Consider the following 24,724-nt stretch of genomic DNA (forward strand, 5'->3'; position numbering starts at 1 on the left):
GGACCTCAAAAGTCATCTAATCCAAACCCCTCATTATGCTGGTGAAGAAATATTTAGATAGGTTAAATTACTTGATCAAGTCATTGATACAGTCGGTGTCAGAATCAACTAAAGCTCAAACCCAGATCCTCAGACATAATCAGAGTTCTTGTCCTGCAAGAGGCAAGCTAGGTGGTAGGGTGGATAAAGGAACTACTAGTTGGGTGACCCCGGGCAAATCACTTAATCGCTCTCTGCCTCAGTTTCCTCAATTATAAAATGGGGATAATAATAGCACCTACCTCTGGGGGTTGTAGTGTGGATCAAATGAGATAATATTTGTAAAGAGCTTAGCACAGTGCATAGCACTTAGTAGGCACTTAATAAATGCTTGCATCCCATCTTCCTTGCACCATTGATTTTATATCGCATATGAAAACCTATTTTTCTGCAATAATAACAATTCACATTTATATAGCAGTTTTTTGTTTACAGGATGTCACACTGCGAGGTAGGCAGTGAAAATATTATTCTTGCTTTATAGATAAGGAAATGGAAGCTCCCAAAGCAGATCTATTTGTAATAATAAAACAAAGGATCATTCTTATGGATAGACCATAATTTTCACAATAAGGCATAATTGCACAAGACTGGCCTTGGAGTTAATTAGGAAGCCATGCTTCTGACACAATATTCATTTTGTTATCATGGACTAGCCATCTTAATTTCTGCAGTGCGGTGGACAGGGCACTGGATTTGGTTGTCAGGAAGACCTGGGTTCAAATCTCACCTCCAGAATTTACTAATTTGTGATTGTAAACAAGTCACTTAATCTCTCTGTTCTTCCATTCTTTAATCTGTAAAATGGAGAGGTTGGACTCACTGGTCTTCAAAGGGCTGTTCCAGTTCTAAATTATAATCCTATGATTCTTTCTAAGGCAAGGAAGTTATCGATCTTCATTGGTGGGGGGATGTTTCTGCCCAATAAGCTCCATCCTGAGAGTTCTTTATACCCAAGAAATCAAAGAAAACAAGAAAAACAAAAAGAAACAACCCAAAATATGGCCTTGGAGTAAGTATGAGGCAGTTGATGCTTAAAATCCCTTTATTTTATAGATTAGAGAATAAAGGTGTAGAAAGATTAAATGGCTTCTCTAGGAAGACAAAAGAGTAAATGACTAGTCACAAGCTAACAAGTGCTTGAGTTCTAGGTTCTGAATATACTGCTTTGTTCCAGAAACAAGCTCAAAGTAGAAATGTCTCAGTACTAACCCCTTTCACTCCTTTTACCATGACAGATTATCTCCACCCCCCCCCCCTCATCCTTTGGGTCTTTTGTTCTTGTTCAACAATTTCAGTCATGTCTGACTCTTCAAGACCCCATCTGGGTTTTCTTAGCACAGATTCTGGAGTGTTTTGCCATTTCCTTCTCTAGCTTATTTTACAGATGAGAGAACTGAGGCAAGCAGTGTTAAGTGATTTGCACAGGGTCCCACAAGTAGTAAGTGTCTGAGACCAGATTTGAACTCAGGAAGAATAGTGGTATTCTATCCACTGCCCCACCTGGTTGCCTCTGACTTAGATTGGAACAAAGGCTGTATTCTTGGAAATTGTATTCTTTAGTATGCTTGATACCTCCACAAAAGTTAAAGAAAAAAAGTGACAAATCCATGTTAAAAACCTTCAGTTATATATACCCTTGAAGATCTACTCTATGAAACTCGTCTCTTCCTTAGCATCATTGGAATTTTCTAGAAGTTACATATATATTTCCATTTTGTATATCTAATGAATTGAGTCCTACTTGAAGCTAGAATAGCTGCACTGGAGTTACCTCTCTTCTGTTTTACTTCATAGGAATAAAGCCCCATCTCTGAGGTTCAATTTTCTCATCTGTACAGTGGGAATAATGCCTTACCTCTATAACTCACAATCTCAGTCTTGCTATGAGGATCCAACTAGGCCATATGAGACAGTTGTTTTGTTGAACACTGAAGTAGCAGATTATTCTGGGCAGAGTCAGTGGAAAGAGCTCCTGTTCCTATGGAATCCTGAGCTGCATTCTGGGTAACTCATCCTAACTTTCTGAGCATTCTAAAAATAAATGCAAATGGCTTCATTAGAGCTAATGTGGCAGCCAAAAAGCTAATATTAATAACACGGAAGATCAATAAGATGCCTCACAAAAAAAAGAAAAAACAATGGATAAATTTGGTTCTAGAAATAGCAGAATTTGTGGAGGGAGGTAGAGAGGAGAACGAAAGGAGAAAGAAGGAAGGAGGACACGGGCTGGAGGACAAATGCCACTCCAGGAAGATTCAGGGAGCTGACTACATACATTAAACAATGACACACATTTTAGGTTCTGTCCATTGACTGAACAGCTCAATCAATTTTTACCATTCCCTGTAAGTCTAAGGCAACCACTCATAACTCAATAAAACAATCTACTGCCAGTTCAAATATAGGTCAGATGGCTATTACAGACTATCCTTGTCTACTATTCTATCCCTTTCTCTTCAGTTCTGTTTCTAGGCTCTATAACTAAATGGATTTTTTTTTTTAAAAAAAATCTGTATAAGCAAAGCTTTGAGTAGGATTTTTTTTTTCTTAACAAAGTACCAGTACCACAAACTACATCTGGGATAAGTGGTATGAATCCTGTCTTCAGCTTAGTGAGGGGGAGAGAGCAAGGCAACCAGGTAAAATTGGACATCACTCTACTGTGGAATAAAAGAGATCTCAGGGTACTGGCACAAGGTCACTGACCCCCAGGAAGGGTTGGAAGATTGCTCTTTGCCTACCCTTTTCGAAGCTTCTTATCTTAAATAATTTTCTTGGTAACTAGATGCTAAGTTCTATTTCTATGTTACCGGAGGACAGCAAGTACCCTCTAAATTAAACATCCTGGGGCAATGTTCCTTTCACCACACCTTAGTTCCAACTAAGGGATGTCCTCAACAACAAGATATAGTAGGAAGGGTTTGAAAGAAACAGCCTAGCTTAGTTATCTAGCTCTCTACTAAACCACCAATCTATGAAAGCCAAGAATAGATGTCCCAGCTAGTCAACTAGAGTATATTATTACTCTTAAGGACTTGTTACCCTCCTTATCACCATGATTTTTCTTTGGGGCCTTCTGAGCTCCAAGGGGTCAGGAAGTTGGGTTTGGGGGGATAGAAAGGGGGAGTTTTCAGAGAATAAAAAGAACAAGCTTATAGTTGTTCTAAGAAACATTTGCTGATGGCATCCAGATCTAGTTACTTAGAAACTTTTTTGTGCCCTTTCATTTAAATATGCAAGTTTAATAAACATTATTCACCAATACAGAAAGAAATCGCACAAACAAGATAAAGAGAACTCTTGTTGCCCAGTTCCAGGCAACATTCCTTAGCATCTGTTCTCTGGTGTTTGGGCTTCCAGCAGCATCAAATAAAAATGCTTCCACTTCTACTGAACAATTCATACAAAGTTCCAGAGGATTTTTCCTTATCATCAGTCTAATATTTGGCTTCAAATATTTTCATAAACACCACTCTGTGTGAATCTCCCCCTTTGCTTATATTCAATAGATCATGTTCTTTACAAAAAGTCAACCAAGGAAAGGCTGGAGGTGGTGATGCCATATCTGTCTAAGAATAACTGAAGGGCTCTAATACAGGGTCCAGATACAGGGGTAGGGAACCTGAGGCCTCAGGGTCCCATGTGGCCCTCTACATCCTCAAGTCTGCCTCAATCCAAATTTCACAGAACAAATCCTTAATAAAAGGATTTGTTCTGCAAAACTTGGACTCAATCAAAAGGCCACACCTGAGGACCTAGAAGACCACATCAGGTTACCCAGCCCTGGATAGGACTGGAGAAAACTAACTGCTCATTTTCTTTTTGCCACTGAGATCAAAATGAGATGAAATTGCCTTGAATGACTGCATGAAGAATCTGGGTTGGATCTAACATGAAAATCTTCTGATTTTAAATGTTATCAAACATGGGAATAAATTACCTAAAGAAAGGCTAATGAATCTCTATCTTGCAAATCTTTATGAAAAAGACCAATTCCATTTGGAATGACTTGGTAAGTTCTTCCTAAAACCTGGGAAACAGACTGGTGGTCTTTAAAAATTCGACTTCCCTCTTGATGAACTGCTGTCCCCAAGGACATTGATCATTAACACAACTAATTCTATATGTTAAACTTAGGAGAGAAAGTGAAGAAGCCAAATTTCATCAAAGGGCAAATGGCTTGCAAACATGCTTTAGGCAAACCAAATAGGAACAAAAAAAAAAAGAAAAAACCAGGGCAAAGGGAAGACGATTTCTTTTTTTCCCTTTTAATTATTTTTAGTTTTTAACATTCACTTTTATAAGATTTTGAGCTTTTCTCCTTCTGATATAGGCTACAATCATATTAAACATATTGGAAGATGATTTATTTTTTTTTGGAGGTGGGAAGGCAAGGTAATTGGGCTTAAGTGACTTGCAAGGTCACACAGCTAGTACGTATCAAGTATCTGAGGTCAAATTTGAACTCAGCTCCTCCTGACTCCAGGGCCGATGCTCTATTTACTGAGCCACCTCTCTGCCCTAGGGAAGATGATTTCTAAGAAGCTGCAGAGATGCCCAGGAGAAAAGGCATGGGAGGATTCTGCAAAGGCAGGGTAGAGTAGCTAAAGTCCTGTAAAGAAATCATTGGGAGCTGGATAGAAAAGTATCCAGGGAAATGAGAAGCTTCAGTTAAGGAGAGATCTGGAACATGATGAATACAAAAAAACCACTGAAAAACTTACATGAACTGATACAAAGTGAAGTAAGCAGAGTCAAGAAATAATGGACACGACTGCACCTGTAGATGGGAAGAACTCCAACCGCAAGCCAATGGAAAGTCAATGTTACAAACTGTCAGTTACAAAATGAAGAGACATAAGAACCACCTCCACATATGCACATTCCTTTGCAGAGGTCACAGGTTCCTAAGCGTTGAATAAGGCACATATTTTCAGGGTTTCTTTTTTTTTCAATTTATTGATTGGTTTTGCTGACGGGGAGGGCTAGGACTACAGTAGGAAATTCAAGTGATGAAAAAACAAACTTTTTTTTTTCCTAAGAAGAGCTTAGGAACCTAGGGGTCAACCAAAGGAGTTCATATCTGGAGAGAAAACTAATAGGTTCTAAGACCTAACAGTGCCACTAGCCCCAGAAACAGTGCCAGCTCCAGTCTGCCTAGGGTAGGGCTATGAGTCACTTCTTTATTTATTTATTTTTTAGCAGTCACTCTTTGAGAGCCCTAGAGCAGGTGAGATAGAGGGAAAGGAACTAGGACTATTCTTGAAAACTGCCTCAGCAAAGAATCTCTGACTAGGTGTTTAGTAAGGTAAGATACTTTTATTTTTCATATTCATTTTTATGTCAAAGGATTTTTTTGTCCCCATTTAGCTCCTTAGTAAAAGTCTTCATTTTAAAAACACTCATCTAAAAGGAACAGAAACTTGTAAACAGAAAAAATATTGGGCTGGGAGAGAGGATACCAAATTCTTGTAACCTTAGTTTTGCCCACCATGTTATCCGTATTACCTTGTACAACTCATTTGACCACTCTGGGCCCCAGTTTCTATCTTCTATAAAAAAGAATAGGGTGGGGTGGGAAGGGAAGTAGAGTAATGACTGAATTAGATGATCTCTGACACTCTGAAAATACCTCCTCTCTAGCAGCTTTCTCACTCTGGAGATGCCTCAGTCCCTGCTGTTCCCTCCTCTGATTGGCGATGTCCTTCCTGGTACCCTCATTTCATGGTTTTCCATGGTACCAAGGCTATCCATGCTCTCTCTCATATCTGCTCCCAACTCTATACTTTTCTACCTTGCTACTGTGTGGAAATGTCCCTACCCTACCTCCAGCTCTCTTTTATGTGTTGTCTTACCCCTTTAGGACTTAAGCTCTTTGAGAATAGAGTGCTCCTTTTACTTGTATATGAGTTCCCAATACCTGGTACACAGTAAGTGCTTAATAAATGTCCCCCCCCCTTTTTCCCCTCCCAACACACACACATGCACCTCCTCCTTCAGGGCTACACTAGATTACTTCCAAGTTTCCTTCCAACTTTAAATCAATGTACCCTGCCCCTCCCAAAAAAGGAGTGTGTTAACTTGGTCTGTGTGATTTTACCTTGTTTCTCCATTCAGAAATGGACAAGCTGACACGTGGTCTCTGATTTTATCCTTGCAAAGCAAAGGCTTATGTACTAAGAAAAGGCAACCATCAGAAAGAATGGGTTATTTCTGCTTTCACTAATTGCTCATTGGTTGGGTCAAAAAATTTTCTGCATGTAGGCACTGGCCATTGAGCTGTGAGTCTAAGAATGCCACGTGTGTACAAGCAAACACACACACACACACACACACTCTCTCTCTCTCCCCCCCCCCCAAAACAGAAGCATGGATTATCTGTGGCAGCAAACATCCTATCAAGAATGAGAACTGTCATGACAGTGTAGCCATTGTTACAGGGAGATGATTACTGTTCTAATAAATCAGAAGCAGCTTTTCTATGCTGAGTGCTCTTTCTTGTTCTCCAGCCTAAAACCCACTGCACAGGAAGAATAATGAATATTTCTATCATCCACATATGTTTCTAGTTTCCCACACAAGTTGACTAGACCTGCATCCTTAGAGGGTGTGTGTGTGTGTGTGTGTGTGTGTGTGTGTGTGTGTGTGACTCCTCCATCAGCCACCTTCTGTCTCTCATCTGTAGGGGTTAGATAGACAGCATACCAACAAGTAAATCAAAAAGGATCAAGAAAGATGAATCAAGGTAAGGGAACAACTTCTATGAAGCCATAGAGACCTCTAGGAGACCTACGGCATGGAACGATTTGGCAAGGCTAGTGAAGAATGGTTAATACCTTGGAATCTTTGAAGGTTAGTTAGAAAAGGGGGCTTCTTCATTCAGGATTCCAGAGATAAGAGTAAGGGAGCCTTCAGTCAAGAAGTAAGGGACCCTGGAAAACATAAAGAGCTTAAACCTTGAAAATCCTAACAATTTTAAGTAGCAAAATTTTATTCAGTATTTCAAGCAAACTATAAAGCATGCAGTCATAGATTTAGAGTCGGCAGGACCTTAGAGGTCATCTAATTCAATACTCTTATTTTACAGGTGAAGAAACTGAGACTTAGGGAAGGCAAACAACTGGCTTAAAATCATCGATAGAGTAAGCGCCAGAGCCACTATTTGAATTGAATCTTCTGACTCCCAAACTAGCACTCTTTCTACTGTACCACACTACCTCACATGTTTTTGATGGCATCAAAGATCAATACTATTAATAATTAGCAAATTGGAATACTCTGCCTATATTGGCAGTTTTTTATTTCAATTGAACAGATTATCCTTTCATCACTAAGGGCTCTTAGCATATTGGGAAGTCCTTTAAAAAACTCCCAGTAATTAACTTTGAACACCAAAGGGTAAATAAAACACATGCACAAAAATCAATCAGCAAACCATTCGCTAAGCTCCTACTACGTTCCAAGCACAGGGATACAAAGCAGAAATTAAATAATCCCTTCCCCCAAGCAGCTAAAATTATATTAGATGAAACAGCATGAAACAGAGGAAACCGCAAACACATATAAGTATATGCAAAATATAGAACCAACACATATACGTGCAAAGCGTATAACCAAATATATATAACCAATACATAACCAAAATAAAACCACGTTTAAAATTAGGGGAAGCACTAGAATCTCAAGAAAGGCTTCTTATAGAAAGTGATGCTAAAGTTGACCTTTGAAAGAATGGAGGGATTCTAAGTGGCAGAGGTAAAGAGAGAATGCATTCCAGGAATGCAAATGCAGAGTGTAGAGATGATTGGGACACAGAGGATGGGCATTTACTATTACATCTATGTAAAGATCAGCTCCCAATACGTAAGCCCACTCCTAAATCTGCCATTGCGATTATATATCTCAAGGCTACAGGATAGCAGCAGTCTGGAAAGGAGAAAAGCCAGCAGCAGCCACACTCACAGGTGAGACTTCCACTGGTCCTGATTTTCCATTATTGGATGCTTGTATTCCTCCAAATGCACTGGAAAATCCCACCCACTCTTCCTACTTCAGTGTGGCAAAATAATCTATTAATATTGCCCATAATCTAGCCCTGAGCTATCTCCCTCTAAGTGACGGCAGCTCCATCCGCTTTTCTCCTGGCATCATTTGCAAGCATGTGTCCTCTTGACCCTTCCATTCAGTTCTTTCCTTCTTGCATTCCTTGACCTTTGTTTTAAAAGCTCCCTTCATACTATTTCTTTGTCTTCTCTTGGTGTTTAAAACTCCTCTCCTTTTAGCGTCATCCACAAACCTAATAAATGTGTGGTTTATACCCTTTCATTAATGAACGTATTAAATAAGACCAGGATGAGTAGAGACCCCTTCCCTCTTTTAAACTCAATACTGTACAATGCCATTTATCACGACTCTTTCAGTCCTTCAGGCAGTTTTCAATCAATTTGACATATTCAAGTAATTTTGAATTAATTTTCCAAGCAAGATTTCATGAGACATTTTATCAAATGCTTGAGTTAATGTCTCGATATATTAGAAAGAATAACAGTAGCTAGCATGCTTTTCTTTGTCCACTTGCTTTCTAATGTGAGAAAAAAATCAATTAAGTTGGTCTGACACAATTAGTTTTATAAATCTATGCTGCTTGCGGCTCGTGCTTCTATTATTTTCTAGATGTTCATCTGTTTTCCCTCTTAATAAATGCTTCTTTATGTTACTGGGGACTAAAAGTAAGAGAAACCATGGTTTAGTTTTAGTAACATGCTTTTTTTTTTTAATCCTTAATGCAGTGAGATGTGCAAAGTTAGAGACATCCCTGCTCCAGATCACATGGACTACTTGTGCCCGACCTGTGGTACAGCCTTCCAAGCTCGTATCTGACTGATCAGCCACAGCCAGACGCGCTGTCCCTTGACTCTAACGTAATGATTTCCTTTTAGTCTTCTTTGAGACAACAACCAAGACAGTCTACTTTTCAGTAGATAGTCCTAGTCTATGGATTATCCAGACTCTTTTAACTCCTATATCTCCTACTTGTATGTTGGTTCATTATAGGTGTTAACAACTTCTGGTGATGGGCACAAGTCAGGAAAAGAATTTTTTTTTAAACTTCAAAAAAACAACTAAAAAAAGTTGGGAAAATTAGCTTGAGCCAGTGGGTTAAGATGAGGTTTGGGGGAATCGTTTGTTGGTTTCTATTCTCCGTGGTATAATCAGAGAATCACAAAATCTCAAAATTGGAAGAAAACTCAGAGGTCATCTAATCTAAACCTCCTCTGACCAAGAATCCCTTCTACAACACGCAAAACAAACGGTTATCCAATTATTATTAGATCTCCACTGCGACAAAACTTACTTCTTACCTCCCAAGCAGTCCATTCCACCACTGGGATAACTATAACATTTTTGTTTTCATTTTGCTGTCTATGTTTATTAAAAAATATGTTTATGGTCCCGGAGTCAGGAGGACTTGAGTTCAAATATACTCTCAGACACTTACTAGCTATGTGACCCTAGGCAAGTCACTTAACCCCAATTGCCTATCCCCCAAAATACATATATACAAATATATATGTTTAACAGTTCAATATTTTTATTCTTCAAGTGACATGCACATTTTTATTAATGCATCCCTTCTATTAGCCTTTGTTATTGAGAAAAAAATAAATAGCAAAAGTAAAACAAACATCCGAAAAATATATCACTCAGTGCAGAACTATGTGGTAAAGACAAATTCCCATATTAGCCAAATCCAAAAATATCCATTTCTTTTTGTATTTTAAGTTCATCAGCTCTCTACCAGGTGGTAAGCAGCAAGTTTCATCTTTGTTCTTTCGGACTTGGGGCTTCTCGTTGAATTAATCAGTTTTAAAGTCTTTCAAAGCTGTCTGACAGCTCTAATGTTCAGGAAGTTGTTTCTTTATACTAAGCTTAAAGCTGCCTCTCTGAAACTTCCACCCATTTCTCCTACCACTGCCCTTTAAGTTCCTTTTCCACATGATATCCTCTCAAATACTTGAAAAAGATAAAAATCCCTAACATTCATATGGTACTTTGAAGTTGCAAACATACATTTGAAAACTTTTCATACTCATAAAAACTCTTTTGAGGTTGATACTACAGTTCCCATTTTACAAAAAAAAAAGAGAAAGTGAGTCTCAAAGAGGTTAGGTGACTTGCCTTTTATCACACGTGGTTAGTAAATGTAGGCGGTAAGATTCAGATCTAGGTCTTTCTGATTTCAGGTCCACCATGCTGCCTGGCTGCCCTGTTACCATGATCGAGAGCATTCAGAGTTGGACATATTCTTTGCCCTGTTCTTTTATGAGTATGTACCTTTTGCTATCCTCTATGACTTCCAAAAGTAAGTTTCCACAGTTCAGCAAATTCATTACTAATTCCACTAATACCCAAAATGTCATCCAAGTCTACTAAGCCATGCCCAATCATTTGTTTCTTTAAAAGGCAGCTTGGAGGGAGACACCATGACTTTCTTATTGTCTGACTGCCCTTACTCTCTTTAAAAGGAAGAGTTAAAAAGTAATTCAAGAGCTGGATCCTTTTACTATAGGTATCTCAAGTCACCAGATCCCAATCATTAAGCTTATATCCTCAGCATGTAATGGAAGGCCCCCTTTATCTCTGGGCTGGCTTCCTTTTTATTCTTAAGATTCTATGACTAGGGTTCACATCCTACCTCTGACACTTACTAGCTGTGTAACCTTGGCCAAGTCATTGAAATTTTCTTAGCCTCAGTTGCTTTATGTAAAAAATAAAGATAATCATAGTACCTGATTATTATGAGCATTATATCAGATAATTTATGTAAAGCACTTTGTAGAGCTTAGAAAGTGATATAAATATTAGTCATTAAGGATATTTAAAAAGGGATTAAGAAACACAAAGTTGTAGCACCTACTCCATGGGGTTGTCATAAAGATCAAATAAGATAAAACTACACAGAACTCTATATAAGTGACAGCTATCATTATCATCCCACTGTCCCGGGTATTAATTACATCAAAGATAGTCTCAACTAAGAGACATCTTCCCTCCTTGTTTGGACTATGCTTCATGCAAACCCATATTAAGATTTCAGGCCAGGAATGCTCAGCTCCTATTTTTATTCTTTCCTTACCCAACAGTATCTGAATATCTGCATGCCTCTCCAATTCTATGGCAGGCTCAATTACTGTGGTAATTTTCAACCCAGAGCTTATTTTAAGACAGTATTGTACTGGGGCATTCTCAAGGCAAAGATACATTTAAAATAGCCCAAATGAGAAAAAGTACAGTCATAAACTGAAGGAGAAAAAGGCTTCATTACTCCATTAGTAACTATAACACTATTTATAAACATTACAGCTATCTCTCACTTCAATTACATGTTTCTGAAAGAGACTGAAGGCAGGCACCCATAATTATTATCAAAATGCCATTTTTTTTACATTTGTCTAGCAATTGTGTGTATTTTTCATCAAAAAAAGCATTAAGTAAGCTGGCCAATTTATTATAGTGAGTAGATTAAAGACACAAATCCATCGCCCTAGGTCTTTTGCCCAGATACATAGTTTAAACCAAAGATTTTTTTTTCAACCAACAGATAAAATGTTATCGGTTTCTAATTTTTGTCTCCTCTATTTGAGATTTACTCACTATTCATATTCTTTTCATTTAAAGGTGAGTTGAATATTTCTATGGTTGGTAGTAAATTAATAAGAGGGTTAGGCTAGATGGTCTCTCAAGGTGCTTTCTGGGTCAATAGTGAATGAGGATGAGGAGGTCTACTGTTAGTTCTTGATTTTTCTTTCATTCCTCAGGGCTCATCTCTCCTTCCCAACCTTCCTCTTTTTTTTCTCCTGTGTTCAAATCTTCACTTCATTTTTCAAGTCACAGACCTTCTTTAATTAGGACACTAATCCCTTTCACTGTTAATTCCAGGAGATCCTTTTCCAAGAAAACTTGCATTTTAAAACTCCTGACTCTACTTTAATTTTCATCTCTGATCATTTAAGGTTGGATTCCCTAAGAGAGGAGCTTTCTTTCCCAGGGTCTAGGAGACGAAGGGAAAGCAGCTCAGGCTTCCTGAGACAACCTGGTGTAGTTACTGGGTGCCTATAATCTTGCCTCTTACTGCCCCCATACTTTGATGAACCAATATTATTATTATGAAATCATTTGTAAGTTACAGCCATGAACAATTCAGAAGGCAGGAGAAAAAGCAAAGAAACCAAAAAGCAAAGCAAGGTCCCTGCCCTGAAGGGTTACTGTCCAAATAGATCTAACACACAAAGGGAGAAATCTAGGAAGGAGGACATCTTGGAGCGAAAAGGAACAAGAATTGGCTTTAACACGCTGGTCCAGGAATATGCTGCCAAGTGTTTAACAATCTACTCTTAGGAAGCCGGGAAGAGGAGAGATGAATGTCCACATGATGTGGTTTGAAATTTAATCTGCATTATTAATATTTTCTTCCATCACTTTCTTAAGTCTTCTAGACAACAAAACAATTAGTCACGTCTTGATTAGCAGAGATTGCCAATTTCTGAGGTGTAAGTGCTCACACTAAAAATTTAACAATCATCCTGCCCTGATCAATCAGTAGGACTAATCTTCTAATGTTGAATAGTAGCTGTCACTAGACTTGCTTCCCTCCTTTTGGACTCCATCCTCCTCTGGGCCTCCTCACTTATGTATGCTTCCTTCTTCAATGCTTACTACTGACATCACTGTGGTTCTCTACTTCCTTGAATGTGGTGCAAAGGGAAGTAGTCCTGGATTTCAGACAAGAAGATCAGGGTTTAATTTTGATGTCTGCTACCTCCTCCTTAAGTGACCTTAAGTCAATTATTTAAGCTCTCTAGGCTTCAATTTCCTCATCTAGAAAATGAATGTATCAGACTACATGACTTCTAAGATCCCCTCTCTCCTCTAACTCTATGATCCTGTCATTCTAAGGTACAACTTTTGTGAGCCTCAGTCATTACAATACAGTTCCAGCAGTGATATCCTGGAGTCAGCTCTCACTGGAGAGCCAACTGTATGACGTGTACATTCTCCATCCCATCCCCTTCCCAGAGAGGCAGTTGTTAAACATTTACCAGCACAAGTACATCCCCCAATTTCCTCCTCTATAAAATGAACAGGTTGAATGGTACGATCTCTGAAATTTCTCCCAGCTTGAAATCTGTGAGCCTAAGGTTTTACTTGTGAACCAAATTGTCTCTAACACTAATCCTTTCATTTATTCCACATTGCCAGTGCCTAGTTCCTGGCAAATAGTTAAGAGGTGGCATTAAAAATACATACATACACACAAATACATTAGTTAAAAAAAAGAAAGAAAACATCTGTATCATTCTCTCAATGCACTGAAAGAAATGCTTGCTCCTTTCATCATTCAAATACGTAGCCACCTACCTCTCATCAGAAGACTGCTCTGCAGCAATATCGTAGAGAGAAGTAATTTTATATTTAAAGAATAAATATTTAAAGGATGAACTAAGTAATTTTCTATTGCAGAGTACTGCAGAGAATGAAAATTTTCATGCTGCTCAAAACTCTAAAGAGAAGATTAATGTGTGTGATGTTGTTGTCAGGTCATTACAACTTAGGCCAAATCTCATCACAAAAAACCTCCATATGGGACTGTACAAATTCTGTGGCTGGAATTTGTTACATCAAAAATTGACTCAAATAAGCGGACCCTCACAGCTAGTGTTTGGAAACCTTTTAGTTCTACAGAGATTTTCACTTAATGGCATTTGTTGTGATGAGATTGGAATTATACAAAGTATAATTCACAAATCTGAGATCCTAGAATTAGAGCTGAAAGGTCTATGGTCCATAGAAGTCACTTAGTCTAAATCTCTGATTTTACAGAAGAGGAAACCCTGTCCCAGGGAGAAACCTCACCTGTCCAAGGTCACATAGGTAATAAACAGCAGAGGAGTGATTCATACCCAGATTCTCTGGGTCTTTCTAGCAGCCCAAAAAGAATCTTTTGCTTATGGAAGCTTCTTTTTCATTCTATTGGTCCTTAAGATAGTGTAGCAGTAAACAGGTGTCAATAAGTATTCTGGTCAATGTCACAGAGAGTTAGGGAGGGGGAGGAGAGAGAAATCCCTCATTTCATAAGTAATGGTACAGTGTAAAGTGTGTACGATTATGTGACCTCGTGCCAGTTACTTAACCTTTCTGAGCCTTTCTCAATTTTTTCATCTAGAAAATGAAAGCAACAGATCAGATAATCCTGATGACTGTGTTCCGCCTCCTTATCTACAACTGAGGTCCACAATCATTTGTCCAAGACGTCAATGCTGATTTATGATCAAATACAGCCTTCTGTGGTAAATAAACTGGCTGCCCAGGTTGGTCCACCTGTTGGTAGAATTCATTTCAGAATGTTGGTTATGAGGCTATTTTGACTAAATAAAATATCTGAAATATCTCTGCCAATGCAATGGCATCACTCTGTTTTCATGAAGGCTACTTATAGAACAAATAATATTTGAATTAAATATTTGAATCATAAAATTTAGACTTAAAATTGAAAAAAAGTTTAGAGTTCAACTCCCTCCTTTCACATATGATGAAAATGAACCCCAGGGATATTGATCAAATCACAAATAGTAAGAAGCAGAACCAGGGATTTGAGCTAAGGCTCTTTGTCTCCAAAGGTAGAACTCCTAGCCATTCCATTCCTCCCTACATGTATATGAGTTCGAAAACTCTTTAAAGATGCAAACTTGCTTTTATGAAATGCATTCTATGGTCCATAGTCATTAATCTTGGTGAAAAATTAGGGATATGCCCATATTTTCTCTAATTTGATGAGGAAAAGTCCCACATAATGTCCATTAAGTTGTAGCAATTTGAAGAGGTCTCTGAAAGTGGCTGACTTTTCTAAAGGTTTTGTAAATACTCTCTAGAATTTATAGTAGGGGCTCCAGATGAAATGATTTCTGCCCATGCACAGAGATGAACAATATTTCTGGTTAATATCAAGTAAAGACCTATCAGGTGCAAAGCATCAGGCTAGGAAGAACCACAAGGACTTATCCCTTATCTCTAGGAAGATAACTTGAAAAGAGACAGTAGAATTATAAGGGGTATCAACAATAGAGCAAGAATGCACTTTCAACTGGGAGGGTTTGTGGAGGATTAAAAATTTGTGGAGTTAGCATTGGTAGAAGAGAAAGAGTTTTAGATTGAGTTCATACCAATTATGAAACTTACTACTTACCTCGTGAGTTTGGGCAAACTCTTCTCTGAGCCCAAGAATCCTTATCTATGAGACAGTGATAAGAATGCTTGAATTACTGACATCACATAAAGTTGTTGTGAGGAAAGATCTTTTAGACATTAAAGTCCTATATGAATCAGCTGTCATTAATAAGGACCATGGCAACCTTGAAAGCCAACATAAGGACCTGGAATTTTGTCTTATAAGGAGAAAGAGTCATTTATCAAAGTAAAATGCATGAAAGGCAGCTGTGATGAGATGAAGAAAGCACCAGGAACTCCAGGAATGCTGAACTTGGGAATCACAGGACCTGAGTTCATACCCTGACTCTGTCTTGACTACCTATGTGACTAGGTATCTCATTTTATTTCTGTGAGCCTCAGTTTCTTCAACTGTAAAATAAGGGGGTTTAATGGCATGATCTGTCTGTCCCTTCAGGCTCTGGATCTATGATGCTATAACCTGAATTTGAATACTGAATCTTCAACTAAATTGCTGTTTAATTTTGGTCAGTCGCATTACATCCCTAGATCTCAGTTTCCTCATCTGTAAAGTAAGGGGGTTGGAGAAGATGAACATAAAGGTCCCTTTCAGGTTTAAAAATCTATGATCTGTGCTGAGCTAAAAAAAAAAATCTGAATTTACAACAAGGGGCATAGTGTTCCAATGGAGTACATATTCATATGCAGCCACTGAACCAGTGGGGTCAATCCAGTTATTTTGGATATATTCCTAATTACTCCTAATCTCCATGTCTCTACCAACCCACATCAGTGGCTAACATGATGAAAATATTGGATGCAACTAGGTTTGGATCCTACATCAACATTTCTGGAATGTGTATACATGTCTCCATCCTATGGCACATTTAGGTTTTCGTGACACTATTCTCTCCCGGTTGTCCTCCAATTTGTCTAATTATTCCTTTTTAGTCCCCCTTTCTGGTGTTTTATTCACTGACCTGATTATCCTAACTCCCAGAAAATGGCTCTATCCTGAGCACTTTTCTCATTCTATACCAGTGATGGTCAAACTGAAATAGAAACAGAATCCCTGGCTGCATGTTAACTTAGAAAACCACAAATTAACATTATCTATGTTGTATTGTATTTTTATTTATTTTGTTAAACATATCCCAAATATATTTTAATCTGATTCAGGCCTGACTCCAGAGTTTTGCTGATGCATTTGGCCAGTGAGTTTTACAGCTCTGCTCTATATTACCTTAAGGTGATCTCATTAAGTTCCATGGGTTCAATTATCATAGATCTATCCAGTTCTATATATCTAGCTGTAGTTTCTCTCCCTAGTTAGTCACACACTACTAACTGCCTTTTGTACATATCCATCTGGATGCCTCACAGGCTTCTCAAATTCTCAAACTTCACATGTTCGAAAGAGAACTCATTTTTCTCCACAATCCTCTCTTCTTCTTAATTTCCCTAATATTGTCTCTGGGTATTCCCCTTGACTCCTCACTCTCACTCACCCTACATATTCAGTCTGTTACTATATCTTCTCATTTCTATCTTCAGAGCATCTTTCATTTATGGCCCTCCTCTTTGTTCATACAACCTCAATCCTCGCTCAGGCCCTCATCACCTCACACCTTGACTACTGCAATAGCCTTCAACTGGTCTCCTGCCTCAAGTCTCTCCCCATTTCAATCTATCGTTTATTCAACTGCCAAGGTTAATTTTCTAAAGTGTAGTTCTGACTGTGTCAACCCCTGCTCAAGGAATTCCAATGGCTCCTTATCACCATTAATATCAAATATAAAGCCCTCTGTTTGAAATTTAAAGTTTTTCATTACCTGATCCCCTCTTACATTTCCAGTCTTTTATCTTTTAGTCCCCTCTGCACTCCAAGATCCAGCTATACTGAGAAACAGTAGTTTCTCCCCATCTCCTCTCTCCTTTGTCTTGGGTCTGGCTCTCCACTATGCCCATAATCTCCTTTTCCTGTCTTTCTTTAAGACTCTCCTCAAACTGTACTTTGTTCAGGAGACTTTTAGGAGACTTGTGTTCCTCCCAGCTGCCTCCATATTTCCTTCTGAAATCATTTTCCTTCTCCCCTGTTTATGTCTTTTCTATACCTAGCTCTTTACATCCTGTCTCTCCTATTAGATTGGGTGCTTTTGAGGGCAGACTGGATTTTATCTCTTTTTAGACCCCAGTGCTCCCATAGTACCTTATACAGAGTAGACTTGATAGATGCTTAGAGACTGTTACTTAATGATATGAGTGATCTTGAGGAAATCAGAGGTTTAGAATTGAAAATGGCCTTAGAAATAACCCAGTCCAACTCTCTCTTTTTACAGATGAGTAAACTGAATTCCAGAGACAGATCCTCAGGTATATGCTAAGAGGAATGACTCATTAATAGGGAATCACAGGATCTAAGAGCAGCCATTTAGGACAATCCCTACATGACCAGAAATCATCCCTACAACAAATTCCTGACAAGTAGTAACACAACCTTTATTTAAAGACTTTCATTTATCAGGAAAGGGACAGCTAGGTGGTTCAGTTGATAAAATGCCAGGTCTAGAAGTAGGAAGACCTGAGTTCAAATCCAGTCTCAGATACTTACTAACTGTGCAACCTTGTGCAAGTCACTTAACTCTATTTGCCTTAGTTTCTTCACTGTTTAATGAGCTGGAGAAGCAAATGGCAAACCACCCTAGTATCTCTACCAAGAAAACCCCAAAAGGGGTCACGAAGAGTCAGACATAACTAAAGAACATCAATTTATGAGGAAGTTTCCAAGGCAACCCACTCTACATTTGAACAGCTCTGAGGTAAAGAAAACTTTTCTTTATATTTCCTTATTAGATCATGTCTTGGGTCCTGACTGTGAAAGCCTGTGAGATATTCTGGTTTGCTGGGTTTCAGTTCACTGAAACTTTACCACCCCCCACACTCATACAAGTGCAACAGATCAGTCAATCAACAAGCTTTTATTAAGAAATAACTATGTTCCAGGAATTGTGCTAAGCCTTGCAGATTAAAAAAAAAATCATCCTGGATCTCAAAAAGCCCACATTCTCATGAAAGAGACAACATGAACACAATCAGGTACATGTAATATGATACATACAAAGTTGATGGAAAGTAACCTTGGGATGAGATGAGCTAGAACCCCTGACCTGGAGTCAGGAAGATTTATCTTCCTGAGTTCAAATCTGGCCTCCAATATTTCCTAGCTGTGTGACCCTGGGCGAGTCACTTAATCCAATTTGCCTCAGTTTCCTCATCTGTAAAATGAGCTGGAGAAGGAAATGGAAATCCCTCCAGAATCTTTGCCAAGAAAATCTCAAATGGGGTCACAAAGAGTTGTACTCTAAATGAGTACCTGAAAAGGTCAGCCTAAAAAGGCCAAGGTCTCTTATGGCATCCTGGGCCATCTCCAGTCATCCTGATGCATTGATGAATATCTGGTCACTGGATCCAGATGGTTCAGGAGGAGAAAGTGAGGTTGGTGAGTTTGCAAAGCCCTCCGTCACTCAAAACAAAGTCAAGTGCATGTCATGTCATCATTTCTCTGATGGCATGGTCTTTGAAAACGAAGGATGAACATAACCTGTGAGTAGACCAAGCAGCCTGAGTGGGGACCCAGACAGCTGGGTAAGCCAACTCATCCTCTCTCTTCTGTCTCCCTCTTCCTTTCCTTTGGGGCTTTGGGGTTTACTGGCTACATTTCCTCCCTTCCTTCTCTCATCCTTCCTTCCTTTCTTCCTTTCTTCCTTCCTTCCTTCCTTTCTTTCTTCCTTCCTTCCTTCCAAAGAGGCTTATTCACTCGATGGGTGTTAACTCCCTCTAAGTGAGTACCTGAAAAGGCCAGCCTAAGAAAGCCAAGGTCTCCCATTGCATCCTGGGCCATCTCCAGTCATCCTGATGAATATCTGGTCACTGGACCCAGATGGCTCAAAAGGAGAAAGTGAGGCTTGTGACCTTGCACAGCCCTCCCTCACTCAAAACAAAGTCAAGTGCAAGTCATGTCATCATTTCTCTGATGTCATGGTCTTCTTTGAAAATGAAGGATGAACACAGACAGACAGACATGACTAAAATGATTAATAACAAAAACCTTGTGATCAAAGTTACTAGCAGCGGGATGAACCAGATTCAGATTATACTATTACCCCCTTATCCATAGGTCAGGGAGAGGCTACCAAACTAAATTTTCCAGCACTGTTCTATCTACCCTAAGAGTAAATGTAAACAGAGGTCTCATATAGAAGCCACACTGGAAAACTACCATACACAGGTCAGAAACTTAAAAGTAGCTCAGTGATATGAGTCCATAAGGCTGTAGTGTTAAACACACATGTCTGGAATAGTCTATTAATCTTAAGTAAATGAATGGAACACCCACAGAGTCCTTTCTTGGGCCAGTATTTTAAGACTGGACCTCAATTTTTCTTCCAATTTTTTTTCCAGGAGTGTAATTACAGGATTCTGGAATCCTCACACTTAATAAAAATACAACTTTTAAGAGACAGACCATGTTTTTTACCTCCAGGGAACATATGGAAGGGGAGTCTTTTCATTAAAATGCTAATAGAACAATAAAGTTTAACACCAAATTTCTCCATCCCGAGGTTGGGGAGGAAAAGATTCGGTCTAATTCCTTCCAGAACACTGCCTACTTTCTTTGGTATAGTTCTGTCCTGATGTATTTATTATTGAGGGAGCCCATGAAGAACACAATTGTCTTGGAGAATGAACTGAGATGAACTCCAACAAGAAACAAAGGGGGTCTATGCAGAAAATGAGCTGCATAGAAAATTAAGGGGTGATGCTCTCTGCTTTTCTAAAGGCCTCATCCCTGTGCTCCAGTGGAACCCTGGTGGTGATCCTAAGGACTCATTTCTGCTGTCAAAGGAACTTCCCTATTCCCCCTTCCCTCCCACTCTGTACTTGGTCAGACTTTCTATACCTGGTGCTCATTAAATAATAGAGCATGCATTTTCAGGATGCCTCTGAGGCCCTGGACCAATTCAGATGCAGTATGTGCTAATATGACAAGATACATTTTGCAACAGCAGGCAAGGGAAAAAGTCCCAATCACCCAATGAGTGTACTCCAGTCACCAGTACTGTATTTTCCCTCCTTTCTCTTCTGGCAGGTGGAAACAACGGCAGGGGGTGAGACCTCTTTCACCCAACAAGCCGGGCCAGGAGCACTGACAGTCTCCATCATCTCTGTCTGTGAAAGGCAGACAGGGAGGATGAAAGAACTGCTTGGTTTCGAAATCTGTCCCTAGAAAAACCAACTAGGCGGCTGCTGTGGCCCACAATGACCCTCTCGGGTCCCACGCTGAGAAGGCATTGCACCTCGGCCTCGGCCTCTTTGATGGCCAGATGCAGCCTGCACAGCCCACTGGATGCACCAGACAAGCCTCCAGAAGGAAACTGCTCGGGGGAAGAAGCAGAGGAATGACAGGCAGGCAGAAGCACCATCTCCCCCCACCCCCAGCTCCAGCCCCATTCTCTGTCTCAAAAGGAAGCCTACATCATTTCCCAGCATCACTGCCTTAGAAAGAAGACACCCCCCCTCCCATTTTTTCACTGTCTGCACTGTTAAAAGAACTTAGGTTTCTTTTTTCTTTTCAATTGGAGGTGGAAATGAGAGAAAATGTTTGCCCATTGTAAAATAAAGTGAAAGATTTTTTAAAAATAAAAGTTATTAGGTTATCATTTTTATGCTCTGTCTCTCTGTCTGTCTGTCTCTCTTCCTCTCAACAGCTGCTCTCCTGGGGGTGATCTTAATAGTCAAATCTCTGGGTATGTAAATTATTTTTCCAATGGACACTCAAGGAAGACAACATTTACAAATACGAGCCTGGCCTTATGGGATGCCTCTAAACTGACTCACCTTGCCTTAATGAAAGGAATTATAGGGGTCAGAATTTGTAACCCACTGATTTGCAGGTCAAGTCTCAAAGACCCCAAGGATGGACAGACAATACTGCAGCCTACTTTGAGAATGAATAGCTTTAGTAGAAGAAGAAGGAAATTTTGTACTAATTTGAACTTGCCAAACTATAGGACTGATTCGAAAACATTAACTAATTAGTTCATGAGAACATAAAGTCCTGGGCATCTTACGTTCCCAAGTTGTTTCACAAAAATCAAAGGTACCCAGAGGGAAATGCCATAAATGATTTCTGGCCTGGTACTTTCAGGTAAATGGCAACTGATCAATTATCAAGTTCTCAGAGGTAGGTTTCTAAATGAATGGCAAAATGAAAAAATTAGAAGGATTATTTAATCTATAGCTGGAGGGAATCTCAAAAGTTACCTGGTCCAACTGCCTCCCTCCCCCATTTTACAGATGATGAAACAGAGGCCTGGAGAGGGTAAGTTTAGAGATTTATTAGTAAGTATCTGAGGTTAGATTCAAACTGAGGTCTTCCACCATATCACATGACTGAAATAACTTGTCTGAGGTCACACATGCCTCTAGTAATACATTCTTATCTTTCCCCCCTAAAATTTGGGTTTATACGTTATGGGAGAGAGTGTTCAAGAAGTCAATCTATTAACTGGGATGAAATAAGTTAGAAGACATAACTATACAAGAAATCTGAATAGTATTTCATCTAAGCAGGGTAACTTAAAAAAAAATCTGATACCAAAAAGAATCTGGATAATGCCCAATGTCCATAGATTTCCACCTAAGTGGCATATGAAACATGGCTCCATTCAGGCCCAAGCTTCAAGAATCCGGTTAATTTCTTCATCTGACTCAACCCTTGCTCTTTATCCCTGTTTAAAATACAAGCAAACCCATGGACAGAGCCAGTAACATGCCTGGTTCATTGAAAGAAGCCACCTTTAGGATGGTCCAAGTTTCATGATAAGTCTTTCCAACTTACACTTTTCAGAAAACCATTTAGTCTGACAAACACTCATTCTGCTGGCACTGGGTCCAGACACAATCTGTAAGCGGCTTTTGTCTCTGCCTACGTTCCTGCGCCATAGAGCACTCTTTGCAGGGATAATTGGTTTGGCCGTCCACTCCACCCATCAGGTGATAGAAAACTATCAATCAGGCTAAATGCAACGTGAGAGAAGTCTCTTTAGCCAATTAGTCGGTAATGAGAACATTAGCCACGATATCTTCAGCAGAGGGCACCTTAGCCATTGAATGAGAGCCTGAGAAGATGACAATTCTCATTGTGATGAATAAAGATCATAGGATGCTATAGGAATTCAACCCTTGCTGAGAGAAGCTCAGTAAGAAATTCACAGAGGAGTGTGGAATATCTCCAGGGCTGGGATGGACCCGAGAGAGCATCTAATCCAATCCCCTTATTTTACAGAAGAGGAAACTGAAGTCAAGAGAAGGGAAATGACTTTTCCAAGGAAGTGGCAGAAGTGAGATTCAAAGCTACATCTGATTCCAAATCTGGTAGTCTTGACATGACAATTCCCTAGAATTAGCTGGAACCAAGCAGTTGTTAAATTTTCAGTATGAGTAGTTACATCTCAGAAATTTCAGATCTTGATGTATCATTTTGTTGATTGTCTAGACAATAACACAGGCTAAACTTGAAAGTATGTCATGCATACAATCTCCTTTATTTTTTATTTTTTTACTAGCATACTCCTGCATGACACCATGCCATTTTCAGTCTCATTGATTATCCTTTGTGGTAGAACCAAATCCATGTTCAGTCTGATACAACCTCAAATAACTATAAATTTCTGCAGGTGGAATGGGCCTTCACACTCATCTAATCCCACTTTCCACATTTTATAGATGAGCAAAGTCTCTCTCTCTCTCTCTCTGTCTCTCTCTCTCTGTCTCTCTGTCTCTGTCTCTCTGTCTCTCTCTGTCTCTCTGTCTCTGTCTCCGTCTCTCTCTCTTCCCCCTCTCCTCCCAGAGACGAAAAATTTGTTCAAGGTGTCATAGTTGGATAATTTACTGATATATTTTGATCTGAAGTCTCTCAAGTACATCTTGAGAAGGGAAAAAATTAACATCCAGCATTCACTAGTATTTAGAGGTAGCATGGCATTGGAAAGAGTGCTAGACTTGGGAGTCAAGAAAAATTCATGTTCAAATCCCACTTCGGACGCTTCTGACATTAGCGGAATGACTCTGATCAAGTCACTCATCTTCTCCCTTAGCTTCATTTTCCTCAACTGTAAAAGAAGAGGTAGACTAGATGACCTCTTTTCTAGTTCTGAATCTATTTTCTTCTGATCAGGTAAATCATAAAGAATTTGTAATCTGCATTGCAGGAAACCATTTCATATGATGAATTCCTGACATGGTTTAAGTCATAGCTTTAAAACTGGAATGGACCTCAGAGGTCATTTAATACACTGACCCTTCATTGTGCAGATGAGAAAACTAAGACTCAAATTGTTTAAGAAAATTGTCAATTCACACAGGTAGTAACTGGTAGATCCTAAATCTGAACCCCATGCTCCATTAGTTGAAACCTAGCTCTCTTTCTGCCATACTAAATGACAGATCCTTTGTGTATGTACATATTATTAAGACTGGAAATGGTGGCTTTCTATCATTTTATGCCTATATCTTCTCATCTGGATTCTTAGCTTTTAATTTCTCTTGTAACTATCTCAAATACATGGTACCTTATACACAGTAGGCAGTAAAACTTTTCACAAGATGATTATTTCTAGATATGTTAAATTAGGCCAAATTACACAGAACATTTCTAATAATCATGAATCCTTTCCCTCAAATAAGACTGCAAGAAAATAGATTAGAAAATGTAAAAAGCAGTGAAATCTCCCCAAAGTTACACATGACTAAGAAAAGAAATGACATCCGAGGAATTCTTAAAAGTAGTCCTGAAACTTACAGAAAGCCCACGACATGTTTTCCAGGGTATCGATGGCCATGTCCAAGATCTGCCTATTAATATGCATGCCAGATGATTGATCTCCCATTAAGGGACACCAAAAAGCCAATTCAACAACATCATGACCATTCTTTGACTCTTTCAGCCATATTATCTGAAAATTCAGTTCCTGGAGAGCAGAGACCGTTTCCTTTTTTGTCTTTCTAGGCTCATTTTAGATCTTTCTCAGCACCTAACATAGACCTGGAGCCACAGCAGGTATTTTCTACATACTTGCTGAATGATTTAGAATGCCTCCATTGTGGGGCCTTTCCTCTCTCTTCCTTGTGCCTAGATATCCTTACCAATGAATAATTAAGCTGCAAGGAATCAAGAAGACCTGAGTTCTAATCCCGCCACAGACATTTAATAGCTGTGTGACCCTACACAACTCACAGGCTCTCTAAGTTGTGGTTTCCTCATCTGCAATATGGGAATGATACTGACACCTACCTGGCAAGATGCTTCTGAGGGTAAAATGTGACACTGGACCTTGCAAACTATAAAGTATGATGTCAACATGAGCTAGAATTCTCACCTTTATCTATATAATAA

At 39.2% G+C, this 24,724-nt stretch overlaps 1 protein-coding gene across 2 annotated transcripts in view; it reads right to left on the bottom strand.

The window, feature by feature from the left end:
- The window catches only part of MAML3 (mastermind like transcriptional coactivator 3), a 526,570-nt gene that overhangs the window by 346,734 nt on the left and 155,112 nt on the right, over window positions 1-24,724 (bottom strand). The gene's annotated exons all lie outside the window — the stretch shown is intronic.

Source organism: Notamacropus eugenii, chromosome 6 (assembly GCF_028372415.1).
Source record: "Notamacropus eugenii isolate mMacEug1 chromosome 6, mMacEug1.pri_v2, whole genome shotgun sequence".
Lineage (NCBI taxonomy): Eukaryota > Metazoa > Chordata > Mammalia > Diprotodontia > Macropodidae > Notamacropus > Notamacropus eugenii.